Genomic DNA, 16,209 nt, shown 5'->3' on the forward strand with positions numbered 1-16,209 from the left:
CTAGGATCTAATATCCACAAATGCATATTATAGTTTTTCACTGAAATATAGTTCTTCTCTCTAAAATCACCCTCATTTTTACCAAAGATAGTCAAATTAAGACTAATTGGTTTACAATATAAGTTTAGTTTTAATAAACTTGGCCCAATTATTTACATAAGTGCAGCAAGAATAGTAATTGATCATATAGGCTCTTAAATCTGCTTTGCTGGAATTTTTATGAGGAATCTCAGATTGAACCTTAAAGACTTCTCGAGGCCAGAAAAGCCAAGCCAAGGATTTGTGCCATCAGGCCTTTCCTGCAATACCTTAGATTTCGGTGAATTTCTCTCCTTTCCTGAGATTCCCCAGAATATTCCGAGGTTCCTTACACCTGCCAGATAAGCAAGCTTCCTTACCTACCAGGTAAGATTGCTGAAATTTCTCTCCGTAAAGCAAGGTACCAGGCCCATATTTCCAAGCGGCTTTATTTCCAGAAAGTCAACCTTATTCCTCAAAGGCAGTATTGTCATATCTGAGTCTATATGTTTCTCTCAAACATGACATTCCAGTCAAAGTTTTGGTAAGATAACAAATGTCCTGTTATAAGGAGAACAGATTCTTACTGAACTTATGCAAACAACTATATTGCCACGAAATAACCATACTCACTCACAAAGAGTTTCCAAATTCTGGAGGGATCAGGTAGGGAGAAAAAGATAAATGTTTCAGTTTTGCTCATAAAGGTATAATTTCGCTAATTGCTATAAGACATGGTTAACATAAGAGAAAAGATTTCCTCAAATCTGAGAAAACAAAGCAACACATCAAAAACGATATTTCAAACAAAAGTCGTAAAAAAAAATTATAATCATCCTCAGTTCATTCAGTCCTGCATAACCGGTTCTTGATCTTAATCTTCTGTTAGCAGTTTTATGAGGTCATCAGTTTCTCCATTAGATTTCTGTAATTTCTTACCCAGAGTTCAGTCCTATGCAGACTGAACTAGCTGTATTTTTCATGGAACACCATTTTTACTTTCTGAAAGAACACCTAACAGACGAGTTAGATTTATTCACACTTGAGTATTTGGCAGGCATTTCCTCAAAAAGGAATGAAGTAAGCCTGCTGCTTTAAGGAAAACAACTGACAGTATTTGTTGCCAATGATAAAACTTGAGCTTTCAAGTAAAAACTGGAATTTTGGAAAACTTGTACCTACCACCATGATCTTGACAGTTTCCCAATACTTAAAGACCTTTCTGATAAGATCTATAATCATATTAACGAAGGTGATTTTTTTAGTATTACATAATGAAATGTGTCAACTTTTGTAAGATTTGCCTAACTCAATCAGTATTTTCCAAGTGATCAATGCACGATGTTAAAAAACCATGCATGGGTGAATTCTGATCTGTCCTGGTTATCAGTCATAATTCTAATTATTAGTTTAAGGTGTTGTATATCACAGGAATAATAAGTTTCTCTGTCAATTGCCAACAACAGTTCAGGTGCTTTTCTTGGACCACCATTGTACTTCGTATGCAGCCAAAGTGCTTTATACGTACTTATTTCATACACAGGGTATTAAAAAGATGTGTATGCGATGATCAAGATTTGATAAAATTGAAGACTTTTTACTGCTTTATCAAGAATGTTCTTAAATGATACTGGCTTTTAAAAAACTGCCAGTGTGTGGAGACGAAGGATGCATGAATACTTGTACAGTTTGGCACCACGACCTTGATTAGTGCTGAGGCATCCTCGGATTTCCCACCAAAGCTCCTAACCACCAGTCAACACAGTGAAAAAGGCAAATCGTGCCTGCTGTTCAGAGGCGGATGATAGGAGCATGTGAGATGAAACAGCATTTTAGACAGGAAAAAGCAGGAGACCAGGCATCTGGAGCCGAGGGTTCCAACCTGGCCCCTACACTACCCAGCACAGAGACTTACATGAAGTAGAGGATCAAGAAATGCTTTTTAGGTGATTGAAGAACTGTGCGACCTTGGGAAATCACTTAGCCTCCCAGGGGCTCAATTGGCTGTAAACTAAGGCGAACTTGATGATCCTTAAGGCTCTCAAATGATGATGATTCCATGTTGTTTTGCTTAACATAAAAAGATGTCCATTCTGAGGATCCCTGGGTCTCAGGGCTCCCGTGCTCCCGAGCTCTGAGCTCCGGGCCACTGGGAATGTGGGTCCTTGGGTCCCTTGCTCCTGGGTCATGCATGTGTCCATCCTGGACTTGGCCCCAGGTCCTTAGATGTTGGGTTCAACCAGATATCCATCCCGAGTGTACTAAGACCTTGGGCTACAGAACTCCAAAGCTCTGGGCTGTGGGCCCCAGGTCCCTGGGTTAACCAGACGTCTGTCCTAGACTAGGCCCCAAGTTCCCTGATGCTTGGGTTGAACAGATGTCTGTCTCAATTGTCCCAGGGCTCTGGGGCTCCTGGGCTCCAAAGCTCTGAGCTCTGGGTACCCGGCTAGCTGGGTCCTTGGGTTCCTGGTCCCTGGGTCAACCAGCTGCTTATCTCAGACTTATCTCAGACTTGGCCCGGGGTCCTCAGATGATGGGTGGACCAGATGTCCATCCCATGTATCCCAGGGCCTCGGGGCTCCTGGGTTCCCAGCTTAGGTCTCCAGGCCCCTGGATCCCTGGGTCCCCAGTCCACAGGTCCCTGGGTTCCCAATTCCTTGGGTCAACCAGCCGTCCATCCTAGACTTGCCCCCGGGTCCCCAGATGTCTATTCTGAGCATCCCAGGGCCTCAGGGCTCCCAAGGTACCAGGCCCCGGGCTCTAGGCCCCTGGGACCTGGGTCAACCAGCTGTGCATCCCAAACTTGGCCCGTCTCCCAATGCTCTGGTCAACCAGATGTCTGTCCCGAGTGTCCCAGGGTCTCATGGCTCCTGGGTTCCCAAGCTCCGGGCTCTAGGTCCCTGGGTCCCCGGGTCCCTGGGTTGACCAGTTGTCTCCACCTGGCCATACTCTCTCACCTCAGGATCTTTGCTCATGCAGTGGCTTCTGTCGGGACGTCTCTCCCCGTCTCTCCTCCCTGGGTAATTTCCCAGTCATCCTTCAGGTCTCAGCTTAGACAGCTCCTCCTCTTCCAGGAACATTCCCAGGCTGGGTCAGGGACCTCTTCTGGTTCCCCCAATGCCCCTTGCTTCCCATCACATCCCTGGTCACCCTCTATGTGAGCATATGTTATTTGTCCCTGTTCCCTCCAGAGGGTGACCTCCTTGAGGTCAGGGAATGGAACAGTCTAGTTCACTCTTGTCATGTTGAACTCCCAGCACTTAGCATATCACCTGCTCCACGTAAAAACCAGAGTCCTGACGATGGATAAACAAGAGATGATATAGACACACAGTGGAATATTATTCAGCCTTAAAAAGGAAAGAAACTCCGACACATGCTACAACATGGATGAACCCCGAGGACACGATGCCAAGTGAAATAAGCCAGACAGAAAAAGACAATTATCATATGACTTCACTTGTCTGAGGTACCCAGAGGGATCAGATTCACAGAGACAGAAAGGAGAATTGTGGCTGCTGAGATCTGGGGCCGGGCAGATTGGGAGGAGTTGTTTAATGGGCACAGAGTTTCAGTTCTGCAAGTTACAGAGATTGGCTGCACAACAGTGTGAATATACTTAACACCACTGAACCGTAAACTTAAAAATGGTTCAGGGGCCAGTGGTGCAGCGATTAAGTTTATGCGTTCCGCTTCAGTGGCCCACGTTTCGCTGGTTTGGATCCCTGGCATGGACCTGCACACTGCTCATCAAGCCATGCTGTGGTCACGTCCCACACATAAAATACAGGAAGATTGGCACAGATGTTAGCTCAACAATAATCTTCCCTAAGCAAAAAGAGGAAAATTGGCAACAGATGTTAGCTCAGCTCATGGCCAATCTTCCTCACCAAAAAAAAAAAAGAAAAAGTTGCAGATGCGGGACCAGTACCATGGCATAGGTGTTGGATTTGGCATCCTCTGCTTTGGCAGCCCAGGCTCACAGGTTTGGATCCTGGGCACAGACCTACACCACTTGTTGGCCATGCTGCGGCAGTGACCCACATGCAGAGTGGCTCAAGGCTAATCTTCCTCAAGCAAAAGAAAAAAGAGGAAGATTGGCAACAGATGTTAGCTCAGGGCCAATCTTCCTCACCAAAACAGAAAAGGTTCAGATGGTAAATTTGATGTTATTTGTGTTTTACCACAATTAAAAAAAACCCATTTCCTCCCAGACTCTACATGATGTAGACCTTGCTGATATCTCTTATCTCCTCTCCTCTCTCCTTTCCTTACTCTTTCTCTCCTTCAGCCACACTGACCTCCTTGCTGTTCACTGAACATGCCAAGCTCATTCCCACCTCAGGACCTTTGCACATGCTGTTCCCCCTGCCTGGAAATTTTCATGGCCAACTTCTTCTTGCCAAGTGGGACACAGCTCAGAAGTCACTTCCACAGAGAGGCTGCCCTGTCCCCTGGGTAAAGCTGCTTTTCCATCACTCTCTATTTATTTATACTCTGCATTACCTCACTGCATTTGAAATCACTTTACTTTGATATTTATTCTTGTGCTTAATATCTGTTTTCTCAACTAGATGAGGACAGTGGCAGTGCCTGTGTTGTCACTGTGGGACCCACCACCTGCCTCAGAGGAGCTGTACTATCAGCATCAGTTAAATGAAAATAAGAATGGAGAAGCGCTTCATAAAAACCAACAGAACGCAACCTGAGCCCGAGGCCACAGAGTAATTGCCCAAAGAGTACAATTTCTCCTCGGAGTGATGAAAAAGCTTTGGAACTAGATGGTGGTGATGGGTGAAAACATTGTGCATGTCAGTGATACCACTGAATTGTACACTTAAAAATGGTTAAAATGGCTAATGTTATGTCTTTATCACAATTTTAAAAGTTAATAACATAATATAAAAAAAATGGATGCAGTGGGGCTGGCCCAGTGGCGTAGCAGTTGGGTTTGTGCACTCCGCTTTGGCGGCCCGGGGCTCGCTGGTTTGGATGCCGGGCATGGACCTATGCACATCTTATCAAGCCATGCTGTGGCAGGCGTCCCACATGTAAAATAGAGGAAGATGGGCACAGATGTTAGCTCAGGTCCAGTCTTCCTCTGCAAAAAGAGGATTGGCAGTGGATGTTAGCTCAGGGCTAATCTTCTTCAAAAAACAAATCAGCATGTCTTTTGGAATAAATTAACTGAGGGTGACTAGCACAGAGAGTGAGACCAGGAGTCTTGGAGTGATAGGAACTCTGGTTCTATCATTTATTGGCTGTGTGGCTTGGCAGCCTCTCTGAGCCTGAGCTTCCTCATCTGTAAAATGAAGCTAAGTTAGATGGCTGTACTGACAATTAAAGGACAGAGTGTATGTGTTTGGGGATGAATTGTGTTCCCCACCCTCCCGTCCAAAGTCATATGTTGAGGTCCTCAACCCCAGGACCTTAGAATGTGACTGCACTTGGAGAAGGGGCCTTTAGAGGTAGTTAAGTTATAGTGAGGCCACGGGGTGGGCATGAATCCAATTTGACTTCTGGAGAAGAGGAGATTAGGGCACACAGAGAGACACCAGGAACACATGTGACAAGAGAGGGACAACCGTGGGAAGAGGAAGCAAGAGAGCGGCCATCTGCAAGTCAAGGAGTGGCCTCGGAGGAAACCCATCCAGCCTGCACCTTGATCTTGGACTCGCAGCCTCCAGGCTGTGAGAAATAAGTTCCTGTTGTTTGAGCTGCCAGTCTGTGGTAGTTTGTTATGACAGCCCGAGCACACTAACCCAGGATGTAACAGCATGGTGCGGGAAGGTGGCCGGGTTCAATACATGCTCGCTGAAAATCCAACAGCTGTGCAACACTGATGTGGAGACCGGGCTTGCCTCCCGGCTCCACTGCTGGGCAGCTGTTGGCTCTGGGAAAGTCCCTTAACATCTCTGGGCCTTGCTGGCTCACAGTAAAATGAGGATATTAATGCTGATGATGTCACAGCTTTGGGGGGTTGAGGTAATAAGGCATCTAGTGGGTACAGACCGAGACGCTGATCAATATCCTAGAGTGCAGAGGACAACCTCCCACCGCTAGATTTATCTGGCCCAGAGTGTCAGCTGTGACCGTGTGTCGAGAACCCCAATGTCTGACACAAACTAAGTGCCTTCAGAAGTGTTCACGTGAGGTGTGGGTTGGAGGCGGGGGAGGCTGTGGGTCTATCCTTTGTGAAGGATCGAGGGTGCGTCCTTTATGAAGGAATCTGGTGCACACTTCTCAGTTGCTACGTTTTGTCATTTTGTTCCCAGTAAACATTATGTGGGAGGTTTGAGGCTCAGGAGGATGGGAAAGTCCGGAGCAGAGAATGGGGGGCCAAGAGCCCGAGGGACAGTGGCTGTCACAGGTGGGGAGCTGGAAAGGGCTGGGGCCAGAGGGAGGACCCAGCCCCAGAGGACTATGGGTAAGAGTCTCCATTGGGCCTTGCTGGGTCATCTTCCCTGGAGGTCTCACCTGAGCGAGGTCAGTCTGCAGCCAGAGGAGATGGGCTGACACTGGCATTCTTGAACAACGGTCTGAGCTGTTGAAGGAGACAGGGGTGAGTAGGAGGACTGACCAGGACAGGGGCAGCGTTGGGATGAGCTGAGCAGGGCGAGAGCATCAGGTGGGAGGCAGGGAGAGGGGAGCTGGGCGTGGAGAGGGGGCGAGGATGGCTCAGTGGGTAGGGCAGGAATGAGGTGGGCGGGGCTTTCACCAGGGGCTGCAAAACGTTTTTTGTTTGTTTGTTTTATTTTTGTTTTTATAGCAGTAACATTGGATTATAACATTATATAACTTTCCGATGTACATCATAATATATTTCGAATTCTGTGTAGATTACATCATGTTCACCACCCAAAGACTGATTACAATCCATCACCACACACTTGTGCCTAATCACCCCTTTCGTTCTCCTCCCTCCCCTTTCCCCTCTGGTAACCATCAATCCAATCTCTGTTGCTATGTTTGTTTGTCGTTGTTTTTATCTTCTACTTATGAGTGAGATCATATGGTATTTGACTTTCTCCCTCTGACTCAATTCACTCAGCATAATACCCTCAAGGTCCGTCCATGTTGTCACACATGGCTGGATTTCATCATTTCTTATAGCTGAGTAGTATTCCATTGCATATAAATACCACATCTCCTTTATCCATTTGTCCCTTGATGGTCACCTAGGTTGCTTCCAAGTCTTGGCTGTTGTGAATAATGCTGCAATGAACATAGGGGTGCATGTATCCTTATGCGTTTGTGTTTTCAAGTTCTTTGGAGAAACACCCAGCAATGGAATAGCTGGATCATATGGTAGATCTATTCTTAATTCTCTGAGGAATCTCCACACTGTTTTCCATAGTGGTTGCACCAGTTTGCTCTCCCACCAGCAGTGTATGAGAGTTCCCTTCTCTCCACATCTTCTGCAACACTTATTGTTTCCAGTCATGTTAATTATAGCCATTCTGACAGGGGTGAGGTGATACCTCATTGCAGTTTTGATTTGCATCTCCGTGATAGCTAATGATGTCGAACATGTTTTCATATGTCTGTTGGCCATCTGTATATCTTCTTTGGAGAAATCTCTGTTCAGATCTTTGCCCATTTTTTAATCAGGTTGTTGTTTTCTTTGTTGTTGAGCTGTATGAGTTCTTTATATATTTTGGATATTAACCCCTTATCTGATATATGGTTTGCAAATATCTTCTTCCAATTGTTAGGCTGTCTTTTCATTTTGTTGATGGTTTCCTTTGCTGTGCAAAAGCTTTTTGGTTTGATGTAGTCCCACTTGTTTATTTTTTTTTGTTGAACTTCACTGAGCCTGGAGGCTCCATGTCGTCCATGTAGCACAGGTTGGTGATGGTGACGTTAAGGGTGAATGGGCAGAGCACGGCCAGAGACTACAGTGAGGGTGGGAGAGAAGTCACACCCCAAGTCACTGCCTGGGCTAGAGTTAGGGGTCATGGGGGAGAGTCTGGACCCACATCCTCATTGCCCAGTGTATTCACATCTGATGCAAGAGCTCAGAATGTCTCCTCCCAGAATGGGAAACTTTATTTTATCATTCTGTTAATAGTAATGATAATAATAATGACAATAAAAATAGCAGGAATACTAACAGATGGTGTTTGCTAGGAGCTTACTCCTTGCTACACTCTGTGCTAAGCACTTCCCATCCAGGATCTCACGTATTCCTCATGAGACCCCCGGAGGCGAGTCCTGTTACTTACTGGCAACTGACAGAGGATGACAATGAGTTTCAGGGAGGCCACACAGCTATTTTAGGGCAGAAGCTCAGACTCTAGAGTTGGAACGACTTAGAGTTGAGTCCTGTGCATCTGCTGGCTGTGTGACCTCAGAAAATCACTGAGCTCCCAAGAACCAGCCTATGCCTCTCTTAAACGGAGAAACAGCAGTGTCTACCTGCAGGGGCTGAGGCTCATACACGTAAAGCAGGGTCACCATTATGTGACTGTCAGTGAAGGCTGCTGTCATTGCTTTGCTGTCACTGTTGTTGTTATTGTGGCTGCTGTCTCTGCTGACCCCTTCAGCCTCTGCCCCTTGGGAATTAGTCCTGGCTTTGCCCTTGACCATGTCCCTTCCATTCTGGCAGAAGGCTTTGGGAATTGATCCAGAATGCACCACTGCGTCTGGTCTCACTAACTGACCCTTCCGAGTCCCCTAAGACCAACATGGCCACAAGTTGGTCCTTGGCAGCTCACCTGGGGCAGATCATAAAAATGGTCACAACTTCTTCACCTTCCCACATCGACACCCTTCAGTGTCATGCTGCAGCCCCTCCATTAAGAGGGGGAGTCTATCTCCACCCCTTGACTCGGGCTTGGCCAGGACTTGCTTTGCTCAAAGGAACAAGAGAAACGTGCTGAGAGCAGAGGCTAGAGAAGCGCTTGTGCACTGAGGCTGGCCCTCTGGGTGCTCTGGGAGCACCACATGGATGAGCCAGGGCTGGTCTGCTGGATGCTGAGAGGCCACATGGAGGAGGCAACCTCACCGTCAGTCAGGGATCCTCCAGAAGCAGAGTAATCTAGCTCACCTGCAGGTGACCGCAGACACATAAGGAAGCCTAGTTCAAACCAGAGGCACTGCCGAGCTGACCTATCTACTAGTGAGCAGTAATCAATGGTTGTTGTTTTAATCCAGCAAATGTGGGGGTCGCTTGTTATGCAGCAAAACTAACTGATACAAAACCTTAACAGAAAGCAAAGGGTGGATTAAAAGGAGCCACTGCTTCAGTCTGGGACTGAGAACCTGGAGTCACAGAGCTCTCCAAACCCAGGGAGGGAGCTAGACTGGTCTGTGGTGAGGGTGTGGACCCAAAGATTCATCCTCCCATTCTGTCCCCGAGCCTTGACTTGCCTGTGTGTACTCTCTGGTCCTTTGCATCGCTAAGCATGGAGGTGGGAAGGAAGGAGACACAGAGGGAAGGCTCTATCTGTAGAGGTGGAGGAGACTGGAGCCTCTCGGGTTCTCAATGAGGGTGCAGAAGTCACAGAACCTGAGGAGGAAGCATCAGAAATGAGAATGGTGCAGCCTCATCACCTTGGAGATGCCAGAGGTGGGGCCTTGATGCCCAGCCTGAGTCACAGGACGTGGAGGTAGGAGTAGGAGGGTAACCAGGGCCCTAAGGCTTCCTTCCTCCATGAGGCCCAGGACTTTGGGAGGAGGGACCAGCTGCCTCCTCAAGGCATTGCAGGGTCACGGGGCCATCGAGGGTTTGAACACTTACCACTGGGGATGGAGGTCAAGGCTGGTCTGGGGTAAAGGCAGAGAGTGAGCAAGAGTGAGGTGGGATGTTTGAAAGGGTTAAAGAAAGGAGGGAGGGGCTGGACCGTTGGTGGAACAATAGATGTCATCAGTTCATGTCCATTCCAGACAGTGGGCAGTGCCTCCTATAACTCTTCTCTGACTTTCTGTTTCTTTCTCTGTGGGGGAGGTAGCCCTTGGTGGGGAAGGGGGACCTCCCAAGGAAAAGAAGAGTGAGGAGAGAGAAATCTAGAAGAAGGCATGAATGTGTGCTCTGGCCAGGGCTCAGAGCACCAAGAGAAGAATCCACCTGGAGTACAGGAGGAGACCCCTGTCACCACCAGATGCTCACCACAGAGACAGTCCCTGTCCAAGATGTAGAAACCAAGCTGGGTGACACCATGGGTCTGGGGGCTCGGCTCTCAGTAGAGCTGCTCTGTGTCCAGCATGAGGTTCACAGGGTCAGGATGGTGGGTGCAGACGGCATCAACTCCAGTGGCTGCTCCACCCTTTTCAGGCCTGTGAAGGACAGGTGTATGGGGACAGGACAGAGAGGTATCTCTGGTTGGACATCCTTTTATCAGCCGATTTGTACGTGGATGACTGCTTATCTGTTCTCCTAGTCCAGGCATGAGCTGCTCACAAGAGAAGGGGCATCTTCAAGCCACAAAGGACGGGAGTGGATGTTTAAAGTCAGGCGACCATCGGTTCAAACTTTAGCTCTGTCACTAGTTGGATAATCCACATAAGTTCCTGTGACTCAGTTCTGCCATCTTTGCAGTGTGAAGAATGCTGGAACCACTTCTTTGGAATGTGACAGGATTCAGAAATGACCGACGTAAAATCCCAATTCTCGGGCCAGGTTCATTCTAACAGCTCATTGATTAATTGCTTAATTAAACAATTTTTTACAGAGCAGCCACAGTCTCTAGTGAGACTAAACGGCAGCTCTGAACAGAGACTTACCAGCTCTCAGAAAGCTGATCCAACACAATATTGGGGCCTGAACCTCTGAACATGAGACACTGCATAGCAGAGACCCCCACCCACTGCCCACCTGCCTCTTGCATTACCAGCTCTCTGGGGCAGCAGGAGAAACAAGGCCTGAAGGGCCAACCTGGGGATCCAGCAGGATGCAGTGCCAGAGAGCACGATCGGGGAGAAATGGAGTGGCCCTTGCACCTTAGCAGGATGGAAGTGACCTTGAGCTAAGCTGCTTCTAGCCTGGGGCCTCCTAGATTCTTGATAAAGGTGCAGTGTCAGTTGTGTGGCCTGGTGATGCTGCTTATGATGAAAACGGCCCCTGGTTGATGACCTGCATCTTTTCTGGGAGGACCATAAATGAACATCAACACTCGGCAGGAAGCTATAGCTTTGGGCTTCCTTGGATGTGTGGTGAACCTGTTCACTGGGCAGCACTGTTACAAGAGTCCTTGGGAACGTGGAACATCTAACCCAGGGTAGCTTTGGCACCTATCCATTGAGGTTTCATTTCCTTGTACGTGGACAGTTACGTGGAAGGACAGAAGAATAGCCCTTCGACTGCTGAGAGGGTTCTGGCAAAAAAGAAAGTCCCAGTGCTACCCTGCTGGCATGCTGTTTCCTGTCAACATCCTTCTAGGGGAACTGACGTCACGTCTGGCCCATTCAGGTCTTGCAAGTCTGACTGTCTGATTGGACTCAGGATGCCCTAAAGAGGGCAGTGCCCAGGACTGGCATCAGGGTGGGGAATAGCAAGAGGTAAGCAAGGACCTAGGTACAATATTTTAAGGAGTGCTCCCTCACAGGGTTTTGCAAGTATAGGGCTAGCACCTGAGGGTGAGCACCTCCTGAAACAAATTTTGTACCCTCGGGACCTCGCTTGCCCACCCTAGTCTGGGCCAGGCCAGGCCGACCAGCCCACACCTTACTACACCTCCTAAGTCCAGACAAAGAGGAGGGCTCACCTCAGTGTGGACAGTCTGCAGCCAGTGCCGAGTGAGCCCGGGCTGCTGGTGGTGAACAAGGGCTTGAGGTGTGGAGGAGGGAGTGGGTGTCGAAAAACAGACGTAAAAGTCATCATCGCAAGTATGAACTTACTTGAACTTCCCACACCTTTTGACAAGGGCCATATCAAAAACGTTTTGCTATGGATGGAAAGCCCTGCTGTATGATATAGCATTTCCTATGCTCCTAAGAAATGAATGGATAAGGGTTTTCTGCAAGAACTGGAGTAGGTTGCGGGTGGGTTTGGGAGGGAGGCAGGTAATACAGCTATTATTAGAGTGAATGTGGACACAGACAACAGATTGTGATAATGCTTTGACATTATTGATGTTATCTACCTCATCCTAGTGGTCATTGACATTATTGATTTTATCTACCTCATCCTAGTGGTCATTGCTCAGAGCAGGGTAAAAAGCTCCAAGCTCACAGAGAAAATATTCCTCAGCCCTAAATATGTTAATGTGATCATTTATTGATGTCTAAAGTACCGACTGAACATTAGATCATCTGGTGGTTTTAAAAAGTGTCCACAAATACTTGGAATGCCTCCCTTCAAGAGACGGAACCTGTTCCCCCTGCCTCGGGTGTGGGCTGGACTTAGTGGCTGGCTTCAAGGAAATAAAGTGCCAGTGGTGGGTGTGGCTTTGGAGGCTGGGTCATAAAAAGGCCCTGCAGATTCTGTGTTGCCTGCTTCTCTCTTGGATCACTTGTTCTGGGAGAAGTCAGCTGCACATGGTAAGGAGAGGTCCACTTGGCAAGGAACTGAGGCCTGGAGCTAACAGCCATGTGAGGGAGCTTCCTGGGAAGCAGGTCCTCCAGCCCCAGACATGTCTTCAGATGACGACAGGTCCAGCTGACCTCTCACCTGTAACCCCAGGAGAGACCCTGACCAGAGCCACTCAGTGCAATTAAGCTCCGGGTTTCCTAACCCACAGAAAGTGGGAGGTTACATTTGCATAAGACTTTGCATCGCAAAATCTCATTTTTCCCTAATTCTACTATTAGAAGAGCTTGTCCTTCTGTATCTTATATAAGATGAACAAAGAGAGTAGAGGCAACTGAAACATTTAAATCTAAATTGCTGTGGGAAGATTACTGACTTGTTAGGAAGTGAGGGAGCAAGCATAATACCCACTAAGTTTCATGATTTTTCTGCCAGAACACTGAGATGGATGAACAGGAAGTCCAGTTTCTTCCTAAGTGTCTTTTTCCAGTGACAAAAGTAATTTTACTATAAAACAAATAATAATTCTAATTAAAGAAAGGTTAAAAATATGACATGCTCTCTGGCTAAAAGAAAGCAAGGCCAACTAGGCAGTTATCAGTGGAATAAATTCTGCACATGGCTCTTACAGCAGCATGGTTTATAAGAGTGAAACTAGAAATAGTCTTAAATTCTACCTAAGAGGAAATAGTTAAACCAGGGCATGCCCATTCTTTGGAGTAAAAATAGCAAGTTAGAATTATGCGCACTGATAAGGCAAGACACCCATGGTCTATAGTATGGGAAACAGTAAACTGCAAAACAATTGTTGATGAAAATTATGTTAAAAATATTTTATGTGTATTTATTAACTCATAGAAAATGTCCAGAAGCGTAAACCCCACACACCAGTTGACAATAGTTCCTTCTAAGAAGGGGAGTGAATCTGAGGGAAGGAGATGAGAGGGGACACTTTCACTCTACTCTCTCTGTATCTGTATAATTTGACTTCTTTTACAGTATATATTTCTTTTATAATTAGCAAAAGAAGAAATAATGATTGTTGTTGCCATTTGGCAGCAGGGCGACAGTATTATCTTCATCAATATTTGTACTGCATGTCAGTGCACAGCAAGAACCTGCAGGAGAGAGCCCAGAGGAGAAAGGAGGACAAAGAGACAACACCTGCAAAAAAGTCAGTGGAGTATTTTTACATAACAAACTTTCCAGTATCTCCCACTGCTCCAGCTCTTGCAGGAAACCTAAGACCCGCCCAGAGGAAGCCTGAGGACACAGAAGGCCACGCCCCACGAGTCCACCCCCAACCCAGGGCGTGTTTGTGCAGGTCGGCTACATCAAGCAGAAAATGGACTCAGGATGGGGCGTGTGCCTTTGGGGACGTGGCAGAGAGGCACAAAGTGGAACACTCGGTAAGTGTGCACGCCTGAGAGGCAGGGTGCCAGGTGGAGATTCAAAATGCACCAGGAACTTGTGTGAAATTAAGAAAGCTACTGGACTTCTCTGAGCCTCAGTTTCCTGCCCTGTAAAACGGCGACCACAGGCCTACTTCATAGAGCTGTTGGGTAAGATACGTAACAGTGCCTGCAACAACCAGTGTCCACGTTACTAACAAGGTAGGGCCAGGCTTCAAAACCAAAGGAAACAATAATGTCGATGAGACCAAAGACGAGATGCCAGCTCTGTAAGCGGCCCCAGCAGCAAGAGAATGAGAGGAGCTATGAGTACCTAGGGCTGTTCATAGCTCCACTGGAGAGGAGGAACACGGGGCTACAACAAGACCAGAACTGCCTGTCGTACAGTGACTTGTGGAGTGAGGGTGGATCCCTAAAGACCCCAAAAAACAGTTACACACAAACGGTCCCCAGGAAGTCATGGTGAGCAGAGCAAAGCAACAGACCCAGCTGATAGGAATGGGAATGGGGTGAGCAAGGGAGGGTCAGGGCCACAGAATCTCACAGAAGACACAGAACCACAATGAAGGCTCGGCTCTGTGAAGAGCTGCTGTGGTTACATCAGGAGACCAATGCTTAGAGATGACCATTGTGGGGACTGTCGGGAGCACAGGGTCATTACAGTCACACACCCAACAGCAGCGTATCTGAACAGAGAGATCCCGAGACTTCCCTCTCCAGCAATCCTTGTTTGAGGATGACAGACACCCTCATCCCCAGCCAACACTAGTGGATGTGTAATCAGAAAACCCCTAAAGAGGGCACAGGACAGGGCAGGATGAGAACACTGAGGGATGAGGGAGCAGCGCTGAGCCTGACCACACAGACTATCACCCGGGCCCTGTGTATCACAAGAGAAGAAACCAGGACTGTGATGTGGTCTTACTAGACTCCGCCATCTTGCCACATGCACAGACACCATGCCGCTCTTCTTCCTTTCTTTACAAAGGTGTTGACAAATTCGCATGTCATTAATTCATGAAGAGGGAAATTCTTCACAAAGTAAGAGGATCTTGTTCCAGTAACCAGGTTTTTCAGTCCCTTTGATCATACCCCACACTCAGGAATCAGACAAGCAACCTGTTAGAATGTGTAATATAAACAAGGTCTTATTTCATCAACAACAGGGTTTTTGGGACGAGATAAATCATGATGGCTGCTAACTCTTCTCCACAGATTTCAACAAAACACTAAACCTCCTAAGTTAACTTACCAATCTCAGGGCAAGAGAAATTTGACAATTCAAGTCTGTTGTGTTTGCATTCAAATGCACAGTATAGGGAAGAGAATGACCAGACACATTTTAATTGGAACGTCTTGCTTCCCTTTTATCTTTTGCAATAGAGCAGCAGAGTTTATGTCCTGTTCCTTTCACTATTCTAACTAATTTTTAAGGAAATATGGTATAACTGAATATCCCTAGATGCGTTTATCTGGGTACTACCCTGCAATCAAAGGAACTGTCCCTTAGGGCATAAGGAATTTACGAACATCGATTATTAAGAGGATAAATGGAAGGAAAAGTGCTCCTGGATATTTTCATTCCCAGACAAAAAAATCCAACAGATCAGACCAGGCACGTCAAGGTCACATCGCTGACTGCTGTCTGTGATGAGCTTTCCTCCAAAGCAGAGACGTTAAACCTGACAGGTTTCAAATGCTGCCCAGATGCTCCGGACCTTGAACATCGCTCTCCAAGGCTGGAACAGTCTGTCTGCTCCTGAGGGATCAGGGTCACCACTGTGCCTCTGAGACACTGGCCAGCAGGGCCTGAGTTGAGATTAGGCTCATCAACGTACGCTGAGTTTTTCTGAGGCCTCTGCACTTGAATGGGTTGCTGAAAATGGCCCCCTAGACACTTGCCTGGGATCGGGGTTGTTCTCTGCTCTCGGCAGATCCTGGGGAAACCAACGGGCAGCCTCACCAATGCCTCAACTTCCACATCTGCGAAAAACGCGTGCTGTGGGGTTGACATTTTCAGGAAGCAAGAGCCAGTGTTACCACCCCTGTAAACTCCTTAAGCTGTGCTTTCCACCGGGGCCACAAGGGGAATTTCTCCCAAGAGCCGCGGAAATGGGGCACGTTGGCTGGAGAAAGCAGAGGACAGCAGGCAAAGTGGAAAGTTCCTGGCATGTCGAGCCAGTTCCCAAAGCAGTTAGAAACGCAAGTAGCTTCCCGGGCCTGGACTACGGTGACGCTCTGGAAAGACCCACAGGCATGCAGGTGGGAAAGGGAAGCGAGCTGAAGGTGCAGGCGACGGGGACAGTAAGG

General features: G+C 47.5%; 1 long non-coding RNA gene across 1 annotated transcript; it reads right to left on the minus strand.

Moving 5' to 3' along the window:
- Window positions 1–7,752: 7,752 nt before the first annotated feature.
- LOC123285875 (uncharacterized) lies at window positions 7,753–10,296 on the minus strand. Its single transcript, XR_011501753.1, has 3 exons — window positions 10,130–10,296; window positions 9,391–9,529; window positions 7,753–7,913 (listed from the first exon to the last, which is right to left on the minus strand). It is a non-coding gene; the product is annotated as an uncharacterized lncRNA (long non-coding RNA).
- Between the last annotated feature and the right edge of the window lie 5,913 nt (window positions 10,297–16,209).

Source organism: Equus asinus, chromosome 1 (genome assembly GCF_041296235.1).
Source record: "Equus asinus isolate D_3611 breed Donkey chromosome 1, EquAss-T2T_v2, whole genome shotgun sequence".
In the NCBI taxonomy this organism is placed as follows: domain Eukaryota; kingdom Metazoa; phylum Chordata; class Mammalia; order Perissodactyla; family Equidae; genus Equus; species Equus asinus.